At 50.2% G+C, this 15,395-nt stretch overlaps 1 protein-coding gene across 2 annotated transcripts in view; it reads left to right on the forward strand.

Moving 5' to 3' along the window:
• The window catches only part of WNK3 (WNK lysine deficient protein kinase 3), an 856,642-nt gene that overhangs the window by 240,501 nt on the left and 600,746 nt on the right, over positions 1-15,395 (forward strand). The window lies entirely within an intron of this gene.

Genomic DNA, 15,395 nt, shown 5'->3' on the forward strand with positions numbered 1-15,395 from the left:
TGTGTGGCACCCCTCCTTTGATCCCTGTGTCTGCACTTGCCCCCCTGCCTGCAAGGCCCCTTGCCCAGTCTCTTCGTCTGGATGGTAGCATCTCTTATCCCATACCCTCCTTTGCCTCTTGATCTCTATGGCACACTCGCTCAACCCTCAAGGTACCTTTGCTCATCCCCTTGGTCATTAATGTACCCTCTATTAGGCCCCTGATTTATGTTGTACCCTCTTATCCCTCCTCTGGAGTAGTATCCTAAATTTGAGCCCTATTTAGACTGCAGTCTGCTTCTATTTCAATACTTGCAGAGCTGACTCTGAAAGTAGTGTTACTTCTTCACCATGGAGTTTGGATGTTTCCATTGTGTGCTGGCTTCCTTTCTCTTCCCATAGTGACCGGGTCCACAATTGGGATTCCGCAGAGTCTAACTATCTTCAGAGGTTAGTTGTGTCAACACCCCTAGAGAACATACAGTGTGGACAAGAGTCACAAAACGAAAGGAGCAAAGCTGCGCGTGTTTTTGAACATTGCACCATTAATGTGATGGCTGTTCATTACAAACATTGTTATGGTTTGAGACAGACCATAACATCCTCCGTGAGAGGGTACCATGCTGGGCTGTGTTTTACCACCACCACAAGCAGATGTGTGTTGGACGGTGGTGACCTGGATGACACTTGTTAAAGTAATCTCAATGTCCGGTGCTGACATTAGGATCCTCTTCTGTGAAGTGACTGTCTGGAGACATTGTGGTGTTGGTTATAAGGAGGGAGACCTCCTTCCGAAGCCCAGAGATGGATGGGGCCTTTAGGCCCGGTAGACCTTGGCAAATGATGCACTCCGCTAGAGATGGGTTTGAAGGCAGATTGTGGCCACGGTGTATGAATTGGTGCTAGACGGAGAGCCAGCTTGCCTCATATCTCTAGGAGAACACGGTACATACAACATGGACAGCGGATTCTTGTGGCGGAAAATACCAAGCACTGCCACAGTTATTGCGTCGTCTTGGATGCCTCACCAACAGGTCCATGCCATGCTCCAAGCCGTGCGGACAATGCCACACATGATGCCATGCTCCAAGCCGTGCGGACAGTGCCACAAATGATGCCATGCTCCAAGCCGTGCGGACAGTGCCACAAATGATGCCATGCCCCAGCCGTGCGGACAGTGCCACAAATGATGCCATGCTCCAAGCCGTGCGGACAGTGCCACAAATGATGCCATGCCCCAGCCGTGCGGACAGTGCCACAAATGATGCCATGCCCCAGCCGTGCGGACAGTGCCACAAATGATGCCATGCTCCAAGCCGTGCGGACAGTGCCACACATGATGCCATGCTCCAAGCCGTGCGGATAGTGCCACAAATGATGCCATGCTCCAAGCCGTGCTAACAGTGCCACAAATGATGCCATGCTCCAAGCCGTGCTAACAGTGCCACAAATGATGCCATGCTCCAAGCCGTGCGGACAGTGCCACAAATGATGCCATGCTCCAAGCCGTGCGGATAGTGCCACACATGATGCCATGCCCCAGCCGTGCGGACAGTGCCACAAATGATGCCATGCCCCAGCCGTGCGGACAGTGCCACAAATGATGCCATGCCCCAAGCCGTGGGGACAGTGCCACAAATGATGCCATGCTCCAAGCCGTGCGGACAGTGCCACACATGATGCCATGCTCCAAGCCGTGCGGACAGTGCCACACATGATGCCATGCTCCAAGCCGTGCGGACAGTGCCACAAATGATGCCATGCCCCAGCCGTGCGGACAGTGCCACAAATGATGCCATGCTCCAAGCCGTGCGGACAGTGCCACAAATGATGCCATGCCCCAAGCCGTGCGGACAGTGCCACACATGATGCCATGCCCCAAGCCGTGCGGACAGTGCCACAAATGATGCCATGCCGCAAGCCGTGCGGACAGTGCCACAAATGATGCCATGCCCCAAGCCGTGCTGACAGTGCCACAAATGATGCCATGCCCCAAGCCGTGCGGACAGTGCCACACATGATGCCATGCTCCAAGCCGTGCGGACAGTGCCACAAATGATGCCATGCCCCAGCCGTGCGGACAGTGCCACAAATGATGCCATGCCCCAAGCCGTGCGGACAGTGCCACACATGATGCCATGCCCCAAGCCGTGCGGACAGTGCCACAAATGATGCCATGCCCCAAGCCGTGCGGACAGTGCCACACATGATGCCATGCCCCAGCCGTGCGGACAGTGCCACAAATGATGCCATGCCCCAAGCCGTGCGGACAGTGCCACAAATGATGCCATGCCGCAAGCCGTGCGGACAGTGCCACAAATGATGCCATGCCCCAAGCCGTGCGGACAGTGCCACACATGATGCCATGCCCCAAGCCGTGCGGACAGTGCCACAAATGATGCCATGCCCCAAGCCGTGCGGACAGTGCCACACATGATGCCATGCCCCAAGCCGTGCGGACAGTGCCACAAATGATGCCATGCCGCAAGCCGTGCGGACAGTGCCACAAATGATGCCATGCCCCAAGCCGTGCGGACAGTGCCACACATGATGCCATGCCCCAAGCCGTGCGGACAGTGCCACAAATGATGCCATGCCCCAAGCTGTGCGGACAGTGCCACAAATGATGCCATGCCCCAAGCCGTGCGGACAGTGCCACAAATGATGCCATGCCCCAAGCCGTGCGGACAGTGCCACAAATGATGCCATGCTCCAAGCCGTGCGGACAGTGCCACAAATGATGCCATGCCCCAAGCCGTGCGGACAGTGCCACACATGATGCCATGCCCCAAGCCGTGCGGATAGTGCCACACATGATGCCATGCCCCAAGCCGTGCGGACAGTGCCACAAATGATGCCATGCCCCAAGCCGTGCAGACAGTGCCACAAATGATGCCATGCCCCAGCCGTGCGGACAGTGCCACAAATGATGCCATGCCCCAAGCCGTGCAGACAGTGCCACACATGATGCCATGCCCCAAGCCGTGCGGACAGTGCCACACATGATGCCATGCTCCAAGCCGTGCTGACAGTGCCACAAATGATGCCATGCCCCAAGCCGTGCGGACAGTGCCACACATGATGCCATGCTCCAAGCCGTGCGGACAGTGCCACAAATGATGCCATGCCCCAGCCGTGCGGACAGTGCCACACATGATGCCATGCCCCAAGCCGTGCGGACAGTGCCACACATGATGCCATGCCCCAAGCCGTGCGGACAGTGCCACAAATGATGCCATGCCCCAAGCCGTGCGGACAGTGCCACAAATGATGCCATGCCCCAAGCCGTGCGGACAGTGCCACAAATGATGCCATGCCCCAAGCCGTGCGGACAGTGCCACAAATGATGCCATGCCCCAAGCCGTGCGGACAGTGCCACAAATGATGCCATGCCCCAAGCCGTGCGGACAGTGCCACAAATGATGCCATTCTCCAAGCCGTGCTGACAGTGCCACACATGATGCTATGCCCCAAGCCGTGCGGACAGTGCCACACATGATGCCATGCTCCAAGCCGTGCGGACAGTGCCACACATGATGCCATGCTCCAAGCCGTGCGGACAGTGCCACAAATGATGCCATGCTCCAAGCCGTGCTGACAGTGCCACAAATGATGCCATGCTCCAAGCCGTGCAGACAGTGCCACAAATGATGCCATGCTCCAAGCCGTGCTGACAGTGCCACAAATGATGCCATGCTCCAAGCCGTGCTGACAGTGCCACAAATGATGCCATGCTCCAAGCCGTGCTGACAGTGCCACAAATGATGCCATGCTCCAAGCCGTGCTGACAGTGCCACAAATGATGCCATGCTCCAAGCCGTGCGGACAGTGCCACAAATGATGCCATGCCCCAAGCCGTGCGGACAGTGCCACAAATGATGCCATGCCGCAAGCCGTGCGGACAGTGCCACAAATGATGCTATGCCCCAAGCCGTGCGGACAGTGCCACAAATGATGCCATGCCCCAAGCCGTGCGGACAGTGCCACAAATGATGCCATGCCCCAGCCGTGCGGACAGTGCCACAAATGATGCCATGCTCCAAGCCGTGCGGATAGTGCCACAAATGATGCCATGCTCCAAGCCGTGCGGACAGTGCCACAAATGATGCCATGCTCCAAGCCGTGCGGACAGTGCCACAAATGATGCCATGCCCCAGCCGTGCGGACAGTGCCACAAATGATGCCATGCTCCAAGCCGTGCGGATAGTGCCACAAATGATGCCATGCTCCAAGCCGTGCAGACAGTGCCACAAATGATGCCATGCTCCAAGCCGTGCGGACAGTGCCACAAATGATGCCATGCCCCAGCCGTGCGGACAGTGCCACAAATGATGCCATGCTCCAAGCCGTGCTAACAGTGCCACAAATGATGCCATGCCCCAAGCCGTGCGGACAGTGCCACAAATGATGCCATGCCCCAGCCGTGCGGACAGTGCCACACATGATGCCATGCCCCAAGCCGTGCGGACAGTGCCACAAATGATGCCATGCTCCAAGCCGTGCGGACAGTGCCACAAATGATGCCATGCTCCAAGCCGTGCGGATAGTGCCACAAATGATGCCATGCTCCAAGCCGTGCAGACAGTGCCACAAATGATGCCATGCTCCAAGCCGTGCGGACAGTGCCACAAATGATGCCATGCCCCAGCCGTGCGGACAGTGCCACAAATGATGCCATGCTCCAAGCCGTGCTAACAGTGCCACAAATGATGCCATGCCCCAAGCCGTGCGGACAGTGCCACAAATGATGCCATGCCACAAGCCGTGCGGACAGTGCCACAAATGATGCTATGCCCCAAGCCGTGCGGACAGTGCCACAAATGATGCCATGCTCCAAGCTGTGCGGACAGTGCCACAAATGATGTTCCCTTCCAGGGGGTCCTCATTAAAAGTGATCAGCACTTAATTGTGCCACCCACTCCTGGGATCGCAGAGCGCTTTGCAAAATGAAAACTTATATATATGTACAGAAAAGAAATAGGGTCATCAGAAAATGTCCTGATTCCATTTGTTATATTTTAAAAAGGATATCCGATTGTGCCAATACAGATATGATAAAGCGATTACAAATATCGTCACAACCCTCTTTAAAATCAAAAAACGAAAGTAAATGCAGGCTCTTTGTAAAAAACATGGACTGTGTAGCTAGAGCATTAAACTGACACTGTATCTTTAACGTTCACCAGTGCTCTAGTGTCCCATCATGCACCAGAGGTGAAAGGTTAGGTCAGATCATTTTTCCTCTAGGATGGTATTCCACTCTCTTCTTACAGGAACTTTTCATTTTCTTCTGTCAAAATGCAATTAATCTTCGTGAAGTGCCCTAACTATGGCAAGAAAAAATCCCAGTCAGACCCTCACAACCTCTGCATAGTATCCTTTCTGGACGACCATTCTCCAGAAGATTACTACCACTGCAGGAAGATATCCAAGTGAACCCTCGAAAGGCGAGACGGTGACTTACCACCTACCTCTGTACACTCTTCCCGCGCTACAGCCTACCCAAGAGGCAGATCTAAAAAGCGCAAAATGTCTTGTGGAAAACGTCATTCCTGGCCTATCTGGAGACCTTTGGCATCGAGGACAGGTACGGTGGCAACTCAAAGTCAAGAAGAGGTTCTTCACCGTCAAGAAGGGGTTCTTCACCGATGTCAAGACATTACTGCAAGTTGAATAGGAGGCAAGACCCCCCTTCAACGTCGAGAACATCATTTTCAACGTCCAGACAACCACTAATAATGTCAAGACCACCACCATTGACTTCGACACAAAAATAACAGTCTGGTTCTGCATCACGTATACACACGTCAAACTTGCTTCACTGCCTAAAAAAAGAAGGCCAGTACCACAGTTCTCAGATTCTGAGTATTCTAGAAGATATTCACCCACAGGAGAAGTTATGCCAGTAGAAAGTCTATCTGCTACTCCTTCCTCCAGGGGATCTGAATCTTTGAGGTTTTCACCAATCATACCTAAGCCAGCGACTCCTCCGGTCCAACTTACACCTGTCAGCAAACACACTATGCGGTCAAAGGGACATAGTAAATCTAGGTTGCCAAGAAGATCTAAAACACCCAGACGCTCTATATCCCCAAGGAGATCAAGATCTCATACAAGGCATCGCAGACATCATGGCAGAAGATTGTCTTCGCACAGAACCACCAGATAAAGATGCTACGCACCATCCACACACACTTCGATTAGAGATTATTCTACAACGCTACCAACTCCCCTCCTGCCAGAGTGTCACCAATAGATGACATCAACACTTTTAATGATGTTTTAGTCAGGGGGTCTTTAAAATTGAACACACCTATTCAGGCACCTACCACTTCTACGTCTTTGATATTCAAAAGCTTAAGTCATGGACCTTCTTCGATGCCTTTACTACACTTGGTTCCTGGTATTCTAGATCCGGCCATGCAATTATTCTTAACTGAAGCTTCGGCAAAGTTGCCGCCTTCTAGAATACTTAAGAAGTGAGGGTCTTGACCTGGTGCCTTATGTTTCTTAAGATCAGATCCTCCTCTGGATTCAGTGATTATTATGGCTGCATGAAGGTCACATACAGCGGCTTCTACTACTGTGCCTCTGGGAAAATGAGACTGAACATATGACTCAGCAGGTAAAAAGATAAGTGGTACAGCTACCACGTCCATGAAAACAGCGAGTGCAACTACTTTGCTGGATCGTTACAACAGACCTCTGTGTGACTCATCTCAGAGATTTGCTGAAAAAATGGCAAAAGAGGAAAAACATGATTTTCAAGAAATCTTGCTAGAGGTAACGATGGTCTCAAACCAGATAATATGCCTAGCAGCGGATTCTTTTGACCTGTCGGCACATGCCTACTGTCATGGTATATGCTTGGTTGAGATTAACATGGATAAAGCCTGAAGCACAGAAGAATGGTTGTGTGTAATAGGCTTGCCGGATGCCCATTTCCATATAATGTTAATAGAGAAAAACAGGAAGTACCTAAGATTCCTGGAAGGGAAACAGCCCTACCGATTCATATTCTTCCCATCTGCCTCCAGTCAGCTCCTCGCACTTTTACAATGTGTATGGCTATAGTTGTGGCCCACCTATGAATGCAAAACTTTTCATATACCCATATCTGGACGATTGGCTGATAAACATACCATCTCTAGCTATAGCGTTTTCAAATAGCAATGCCCATCTAACAAAAACTAGGTTTGAAAATCAGTTTTCAGAAATCAGCGTTCGTTCCGGTACAAAGGATTCACTATTTGGGAGTGATTTTAGATACCACAGTCACAAAAGTGTTTCTTTCAGAGGAGAGACTATCATCTATTCAACAGAAGAGTCAACTGCTGAAATGAACTACCCGTTCAACAGTGTGTCAAGTTTCTCCATTGCTGGGATCAGTGGCATCATGCCTCTTTCTGACACCAAAAGTCAGACTCCACATGAAACCGTTGCAGCAATGTCTTGACGATCAGTGGAGGCCGAAATCAGGAAGTTGGGAAAACCAGATAACATTAACCCAACAAGCGATCCAAATATTCCTATGGAGGTACAACGCTCTCAATTTGCTGAAAAGAGTCCCTTTCCACAAGGACATGCCTGCTTAAACTATCATGACAGGTGTTTGTCTACTAGGATAGGGTGTTCATATGGACTATCTTCCAACTTGGGACTTGGCCAGAGAAACAACAATCTTATCACATCAACCTTTTGGAGTTTAGAGCTATCCATCCCTTAATGGGCTTAATGGGCACGCTGACGCGCAGTGGATGTGCTGCTGGTGCGCCAAAGGCAAGCCTGTCTGCGCCCGCAACGGGCTCTGGTTCAGTCCCCCTGGCTCTCAGAAGCCTGAAATACTGGCCTACTCAAGGGATGACCTTCTTGCCATGAACACTAAAGGTAAGAACACTGTATGTCCGTGCCTATCACTTAGGGCAACTCCTAACAACCTGGTAGTAACGCGTCATAACTGTTACCTAACTCTTCCCCATATTTTATTTCACCCTATCAAACCGCCCGAACTCAAGTAAGGAGTACTCAAAAAAAGACCTAAAGTCGATCCACTGCGTTGCCTACTGCTGAACGCTAGATCACTGGTCAAACACAGCACGGAGTGTACATTATTTATTGAGGAGTATAACATAAAACTTGCATTCATTACCGAGTCATGGTCCGATAAGGCCTCAGGGCCAGACCTGTCTAAAGCCACACCTCCGGGCTTTCTGTGTTATACTCAAGACAGACTTCTCAGGAGAGGGGGAAGACTGAGAGTTATATATCACAACTCCTTACAGTCTTCCTTCAAGACAGCATCCAACTCTGCTTGTGATGCACTTTATTTTAATTTTGACGCCACGCATCTCAACTGCTTTAACCACTTGCATGCGGGGCTGATTCTCCCGCTGTGCTGGGGGGCGCGCATTGCGCCCCCGTGCTCTTGGCGAGCTCAGCTTGTCATGAGCCACGGTGGTCGTGTGCTCATGACGAGCTGAGCTCATAATGACCACACCCATTCCTGTAGAACTCTCGCACAGCAGGGGAATTAGCCCCGCGTGTGAGCGTTCTAACGTTCATGACGAGCTCAGCTCGTCACGAGAACCGTGACTCATGACGAGCTCAGCTCGTCATGAGCGTCCAAGGGGTTAAGGGCATCCTTCTTTACCGACCCCCTGCTCCAAGAGGTGCCTTCCTAGCGTCGGTCAGGACTCTGTTAGAGGCCGGGCTCTGCTCCGACTCATTTACGATCCTTGGGAATTTTAACTCTCTGACCCCGACGCAATTAGTCTGGGGGAGGTGATGAACAGTGGAGAACTAAGGAAACTTGTAGAGGGTCCAACTCATGCTGCAGGGCACACATTAGATTGGATCTTCTCCAACAACCCTCAAATGACTTGCCCAGCATTGCTGCCACTTGCCTGGACAGATCATGCCCCTATTCAGTTCTAGGTGACACCTCCTAACACCCACCATAGCAAGGAAGAATCCTAAAAAGGAGATAGAAAGAAGAGCCTGGAAAAAAATAAAGGTCTCTGAGGAAGGAGATCTTCTCAGGACAACAGCCCGCCCTCTTACCGCTGAAGTAGAGGATGCAACAACCTTCTACACAGAGTGGATAGATATAGCATGCAACAAACTAACCCAGGTGAAATTATGGACCCCCCAAACGTCCTCCGCCTTCAGCTCCTAGGGTATTCTGAAGAATTGAGACTGCAAAAACACTCTTGTAAGCGCTTAGAACGCAATTTGAGGAGAGGCTATAATGATGTAGATGAAAAGTCCTACAGGCAGAGCCTTACTCTTTACAAAAAACTACTGTTTAATACCAAAAGGGCTTTTTTCACAGAGCAAATTATACAGGCGAAATCCTCATCTAAAGAACTCTTAAGACAGTAACCAGACTGACCGCCCCCTGTATCCCTAAAACTCAGAGTAGTCCAGAACTATGTGAGGAAATAGCTACCTTCTTTTTACAGAAGGTGGAAGCCATTTTTTCCTCGTCCAGACTCTTCCAGACAGTAGAGACAGGTGATTCAGCCACGCAACCGAACCTCGACCAACTCTAGACAATTTTTCATTACTGGCGAAGTGGGATACTATTAATTTCTTGGCTTCCATCAGATCAGGATCCCCATATGACCCCTGCCCAGTTTCCGTGATTAAACAAGTTCCAGAGCTCAACGGCGCGGTAATCACCCCTTTATTTAACGCTATGTGTGAGTCTGGGCAGTTCCCCAAGAGATGGAAAACTGCGTCCATCCTTCTGCTACTTAAAAAGCTAAATCTCGACCCTAAGGACCTCAATAACTACCGGCCAATTTCTCGTCTCCCCTTGCCAGCAAAAATGGTTGAAAAAACCATGAATACTCAACTCGGCACATTCCACCAAGCAAATAACATACTAGATCCCAATACGGATTCAGGGCAGAACATAGTACAGAATCTGCCGTGATAAAATCCACAGAGGAAGTAAGAGAAGCTCTGGACCAAGGAGGCAAAGCAGCACTAATCATACTGGACCTCTCTGCAGCCTTCGATACGGTCCACCATGATGTTCTGATGAGCCATTTATCAGAATGCGGGGTACAAGGCAATGCTTGGAACCTACTGAAATCTTTCCTTACAGAAATAATTCAAACTGTGGACTTAGATTAAGCCAGCTTGAAACCTTTATCCCTTCTGTGTGGAGTGTTGGGCCCAGCTCAGCCCGCCCAAGCACTGCAGGAGCGAAGCATGCACCAGTCCCCTTCCCGTATCCACCGAAAACCCACTGATTAAAGTCCACATTGAGCCCTCCAGTGAACCCGAAAAGAGGGTGGTTTGATACGAGACACCAAGTCTCCCACCCTGTAGTATAGCAGGACACGGCTCCCTCCTTCACGCCTCCGCACCTGTGGTAAAGGGAGAGAATGTCTCTCAATATGCAGTATGCAATACAGTCTATTCATTCATGGCCATGGTCCACCAAAACATCAAATAACACATACCCCCTCCTTCTCCTTACCAGTGGTAAGTGCAGGCTTAGCTTCGTGTAGGAACTGGGTTCTCCACAAAAATAGTGCTCCAGGGAGATATAAACCCAGTCAGGGGCAACAAAACATAAGGTGTCCTGCAAGCACTAAAGGTGCATAAACTAGCACCGTGCAAAAAGGGGAAAAAGAAAGCTGGGGACAAGTCTCGTAATACCAGCTACAAAAAACCCCTTTTATAAAATATATGGCTTGAAAGGGGTACAAAGGAATGACTAGCGACTCTTCCTTCCTCAGCGCCAGCGTCCTGTGTTTACACAGCGTCCTGTGTAAACAGCGGAATGGCCCAAAACGTCACTTCCGCGTATACAACGATGTGGACAGACGCCTAAGCCTAAGCGTCTGCCTGCGCGTCTGCCTGGTGAAGAATGAACAGCGCGTCACACCGCCGGTAAGACCAATATGAGAACGGGAGCCCCCGCTCTCGAATCAAGTACACAAAATCACAATATGCCGGCACAAAAGGAAGGAAGGGCAAGGCTAACAAGGGTAAGGACCGAAAAATAGGAACAGGGGAAAAAACGGGGAGAGGAGAAGGGGGAGGGAGACTAACTTACTGACTAACACGGAGGTAGAAATCAGGAACAGCCAGAAACGGGGATGAACAGAAAACACAAAAACGGACTGAAATCCCCCACGAGCCCGTGGGAGACTGAAAGGAGCAAAAAGGCAACAGAACTCCAATACAATGCAGGAACCAAAAAGCTGGATACCAAGGCCACAACGTTGGCGATATCGAGCAATGAACAAGGAGGAAGGACACAAATATATACCTCAGCCCCTGGTCATGTGATGGTGGCCCATGGTCACAGAAACAGGACTGACTGCCATTCCCTAACAGTACCCCCCCCTTACAACCCTTCCCACGGGACGGGGCTTCAAGGGGTGCTGTCTATGGAACAATCGGACCAATCGAGGGGCATGAACACCTCCAGCTGGCTCCCAAGTCCTATCTTCCTGTTTATATCCCTTCCAGTCAATCAAATAAAGAAGACGACCCTTAACCCGCTTGGAGTCACAGATGGCATTCACCTCAAATTCCTCCTGACCATTGATAGTTAAGGGAGGAGGTGGGGGCAACTCATGTGCAGAAGGTGTATACGGTTTCAATAATGAGGCATGGAACACTGGATGGACCCCATAATCCTGTGGTAACTCCAATTTCATTGCAACCGGGTTAATGACCTGGATTATTGGAAAGGGGCCTACGTACCTGGGCTGCAATTTACGGGACCCTTGTAACCTCAGATTACGGGATGCCAACCACACCAAATCGCCCACCTGATATGGGGGCGCTGGGACCCGATGTTTATCCGCTTGTGCCTTCATGGTAGCCTTGGCCTCCACCAAACTTTCCCGGGCCAAACCCCAGATATCACTCAATTGCTTACAAATCCCATCTATAGCTGGCATGCGTCCCGTGGGTTGAATGGCCACTGCCCTAGGGTGGTACCCAAGTGAACAATAGAACGGGGTCATGCCCAAAGCCGAGTGCAAGCTGTTATTGTATGCAAACTCAGCGATGGGCAGAGCTGTCACCCAATCACATGACAAAGAGGTAATCAAACATCTCAGATACTGTTCCATTGTCTGGTTAGTTCGCTCGGTCTGTCCATCAGACTGAGGATGGTATGCCGATGACAAACGTATTTCTGTTTTCAAAACCAGACATAGTTCGGACCAGAAATGAGATATGAATTGCGCCCCCCGGTCTGATATAATCACCTCTGGCAACCCATGTAAACGTACTACAGAGGTCATAAAGACCATTGACATTTCTTTCGCCGTTGGAATCTTGCGAAGCGGTATAAAATGTGCCATTTTGGTGAATAAATCCACCACCACCAATATGGCTGTATATCCTGAGACCAATGGTAATTCCGTTACGAAATCCATACTTATGGTATGCCAAGGGGATGGCGGTACCTCCAAAGGGCACAAGAGCCCAGAGGGCTTACAGTGCGATGGCTTATTAATGGCACATACAGGGCAAGATTTCACATATCCCTGGATGTCCTTGATCATGGAATCCCACCAAAACCACCGCTCACACAGCTCTCTCGTCTTTCTCATCCCAGGATGAGCCACCAGTGCAGATGAATGGCACCACTCCAAAACCTCGTCCTTTAAGGAAGGAGGGATTACCATTCTGTCCCCATAATATAACAACCCCTCCTTCTCTTTTACCTCGGGCACAGACAGAAAAGAGCTTAGATCAAGAAGCTTCAGTCGCTCCCTTACCAGACCAGGAAATTCATCCATCTCTGTTGCCCCTACAATCCGTGTACCCTCTATCATAGCTCTATTCTCTGTCACAGGTTCTTCCCCTTTAGGTTCATTATGTATTCGAGAAAGAGCATCAGACTTCACCTGCTGGGCCGCTGGCCTATAGGTGATGACAAAATCATATTCGTTGAAGAATAGTACCCACCGCATCTGGCGAGGTGTCAATGCCCTAGCGGAACGGAAGAATTCGAGGTTTTTATGATCCGTATAGATGGTAATGACGTGTCTGGCGCCCCACAAATAGTGTCGCCATTCCTCGAAAGCCAATTTGACAGCTAACAATTCTCGTTCGGCCACTGTATAATTCCTTTCAGCCGGCAACAAGGTTTTTAAAAAGAAGGCTATTGGGTGCATATGGCCGGTAGATTCGTCGCGCTGGGATAACACCCCACCCACTGCACACATGGATGCATCGGTCTCTACGAAGAACGGCAGGGCAGGATCAGGATGTACTAACACGGGGGCTGATGTAAAATGCTCCAATAATGAGTGAAAAGCAGTCTGCGTCTCATTGGTCCACTCGAAAGGAACACCCTTTCGTAACAGGCGAGTCATTGGTGATACCACCTCAGAGAAATGCGAAATGAAACGCCGATAAAAGTTGGCGAAACCCAGGAGTACCTGGATTTGTTTCACAGAGGTAGGCACAGGCCAGGTCACAATGGCCTTTATCTTCCCTGGATCCATTCGTATTCCCTGCGCTGAAATGATGAACCCAAGGAACTCTACCTCTTGAGTGTCAAACTGGCACTTCTCTAACTTGGCGTATAGATGGTGCTCCCGAAGGGCCCGTAACACCTGAAGAACATGTTCTGAATGCTCTGCCCTTATCTCTGAAAACACCAGTATATCATCCAAATAGACGATAACCGTGCGATCCAGGTATTCACTGAGCACCTCATTAATGAAGAACTGGAATGCCGCCGGCGCATTACACAGGCCGAACGGCATTACAGTGTATTCATAAAGACCATACTTGGTCCTAAAAGCCGTCTTCCACTCATCTCCGGGTCTCATCCTTATTAAATGGTAGGCTCCCCGCAAGTCCAACTTAGTGAACACGGTAGCCTTGCGAAGCTGATCTAACAACACGGAGATGAGTGGAAGAGGGTACCTATTCTTCACTGTGGCAGCATTCAAGATCCTATAATCCACACACGCCCTGAGGGTCCCTTCCTTCTTAGGAATGAAGAAAATAGCCGATGACACAGGAGAGGAAGATGGACGAATAAACCCGAGTCTCAACATCTCATCGATGTATTCCTTCAAGTGTTCTTCCTCAGGTTCTGACAATGCGTACACCCGGCTACAAGGCAAAGAGACCCCCGGTACCAGATCGATCTTACAATCATAAGCCCTGTTCGGGGGAAGTTCCTGGGCATTCGTTTTATCAAAAACGTCCTTAAACTCCAAGTACTGTGGAGGGACAAATCCCACATCCATTACAGCGCAAACCAAGGGGTCGATCTGTGCCCCTGCTACAGCATAACAATGCTTCAAACAGTATGCTGAATCTAGCGTTACCAACCTCCGCACCCAATCAATCCTGGGATTATGCTTCTGCAGCCATGGTACCCCCAACACTAGACCAAACGAAGGGGCATCGATTAAGTCGAAAACCACCATCTCAGAATGCCCATTCTCACATGATAAACCCAAAGGTGCAGTCCGGCGGGTGATACACCCCGATGTCAGCTCGGTACCATCAATAGCCCTTACAGGCTCAGGTCGTTCTTTCAACTGCCAAGGAACCCCCAGTTTCTCTGCCATAGTGATGTTCATAAAATTGCCAGTGGCACCTGAATCCAACAGTACCGACACAGAAACACATTCCTGAGTTCGTAACAGTAACTGAGCATTAATAACAAAATGTCTAGGTGCTTGGTCTACAGATCCGACCACCTCATACTGTTGACCACCACATTCACCTGTCCTATGGTCTATCTGAACACAAGCCACCTTCTTGCCGAATCCCACACCAGAGGGCTTCACCGGACATTCCCTGGCGAAATGACCCCCTTGTCCACAATATAAGCACAGATTAATCTCCCTCCTTCTCTTCTTCTCCTCTGGCGTCAAAGGACCCCGTACCCCACCCAATTCCATGGGCTCAGGGGCCACCTTGTTATCCCCTGCACTCTTTACCTCCGCCTTTGCGTAACTACCTCTGGTTGCCTGAAATCTGCTACGCTCGCCCGCCTCTCAGAGACCCTATGGTTCAGTTTAACCACCAGATCTATGAATGCCGAACAATCCTCCGGTGGATCTACCACTTGTGACACAATGTCCTTTAGCTCTTCGCAGAGACCCTGGTAGAATATTGATGTTCTCTTTTCAGTGGGCCAATGGGTCTCAGATACCAGTCTGTTAAAGGATGCAATATAGGACCACAAATCCTGTCTGCCCTGCCGGAGCTTCATCAATTCCGCATCACTTGCCTGCATAAACGCATGCTTGGCAAACAGCCCCCGCATCAGTTCTTTAAATGCGCCATAATTATATAATACCCGATCATCGCTATCCACCAAGGGTATAGCCCATTGAGCAGCATTGCCAGCCAAATAGGAGATTGTAAAGGCCACTTTTGCGGAATCGTCAGGGAAGGCACTCGGTCTG

This window comes from Lissotriton helveticus, chromosome 10 (genome assembly GCF_964261635.1).
Source record: "Lissotriton helveticus chromosome 10, aLisHel1.1, whole genome shotgun sequence".
Lineage (NCBI taxonomy): Eukaryota > Metazoa > Chordata > Amphibia > Caudata > Salamandridae > Lissotriton > Lissotriton helveticus.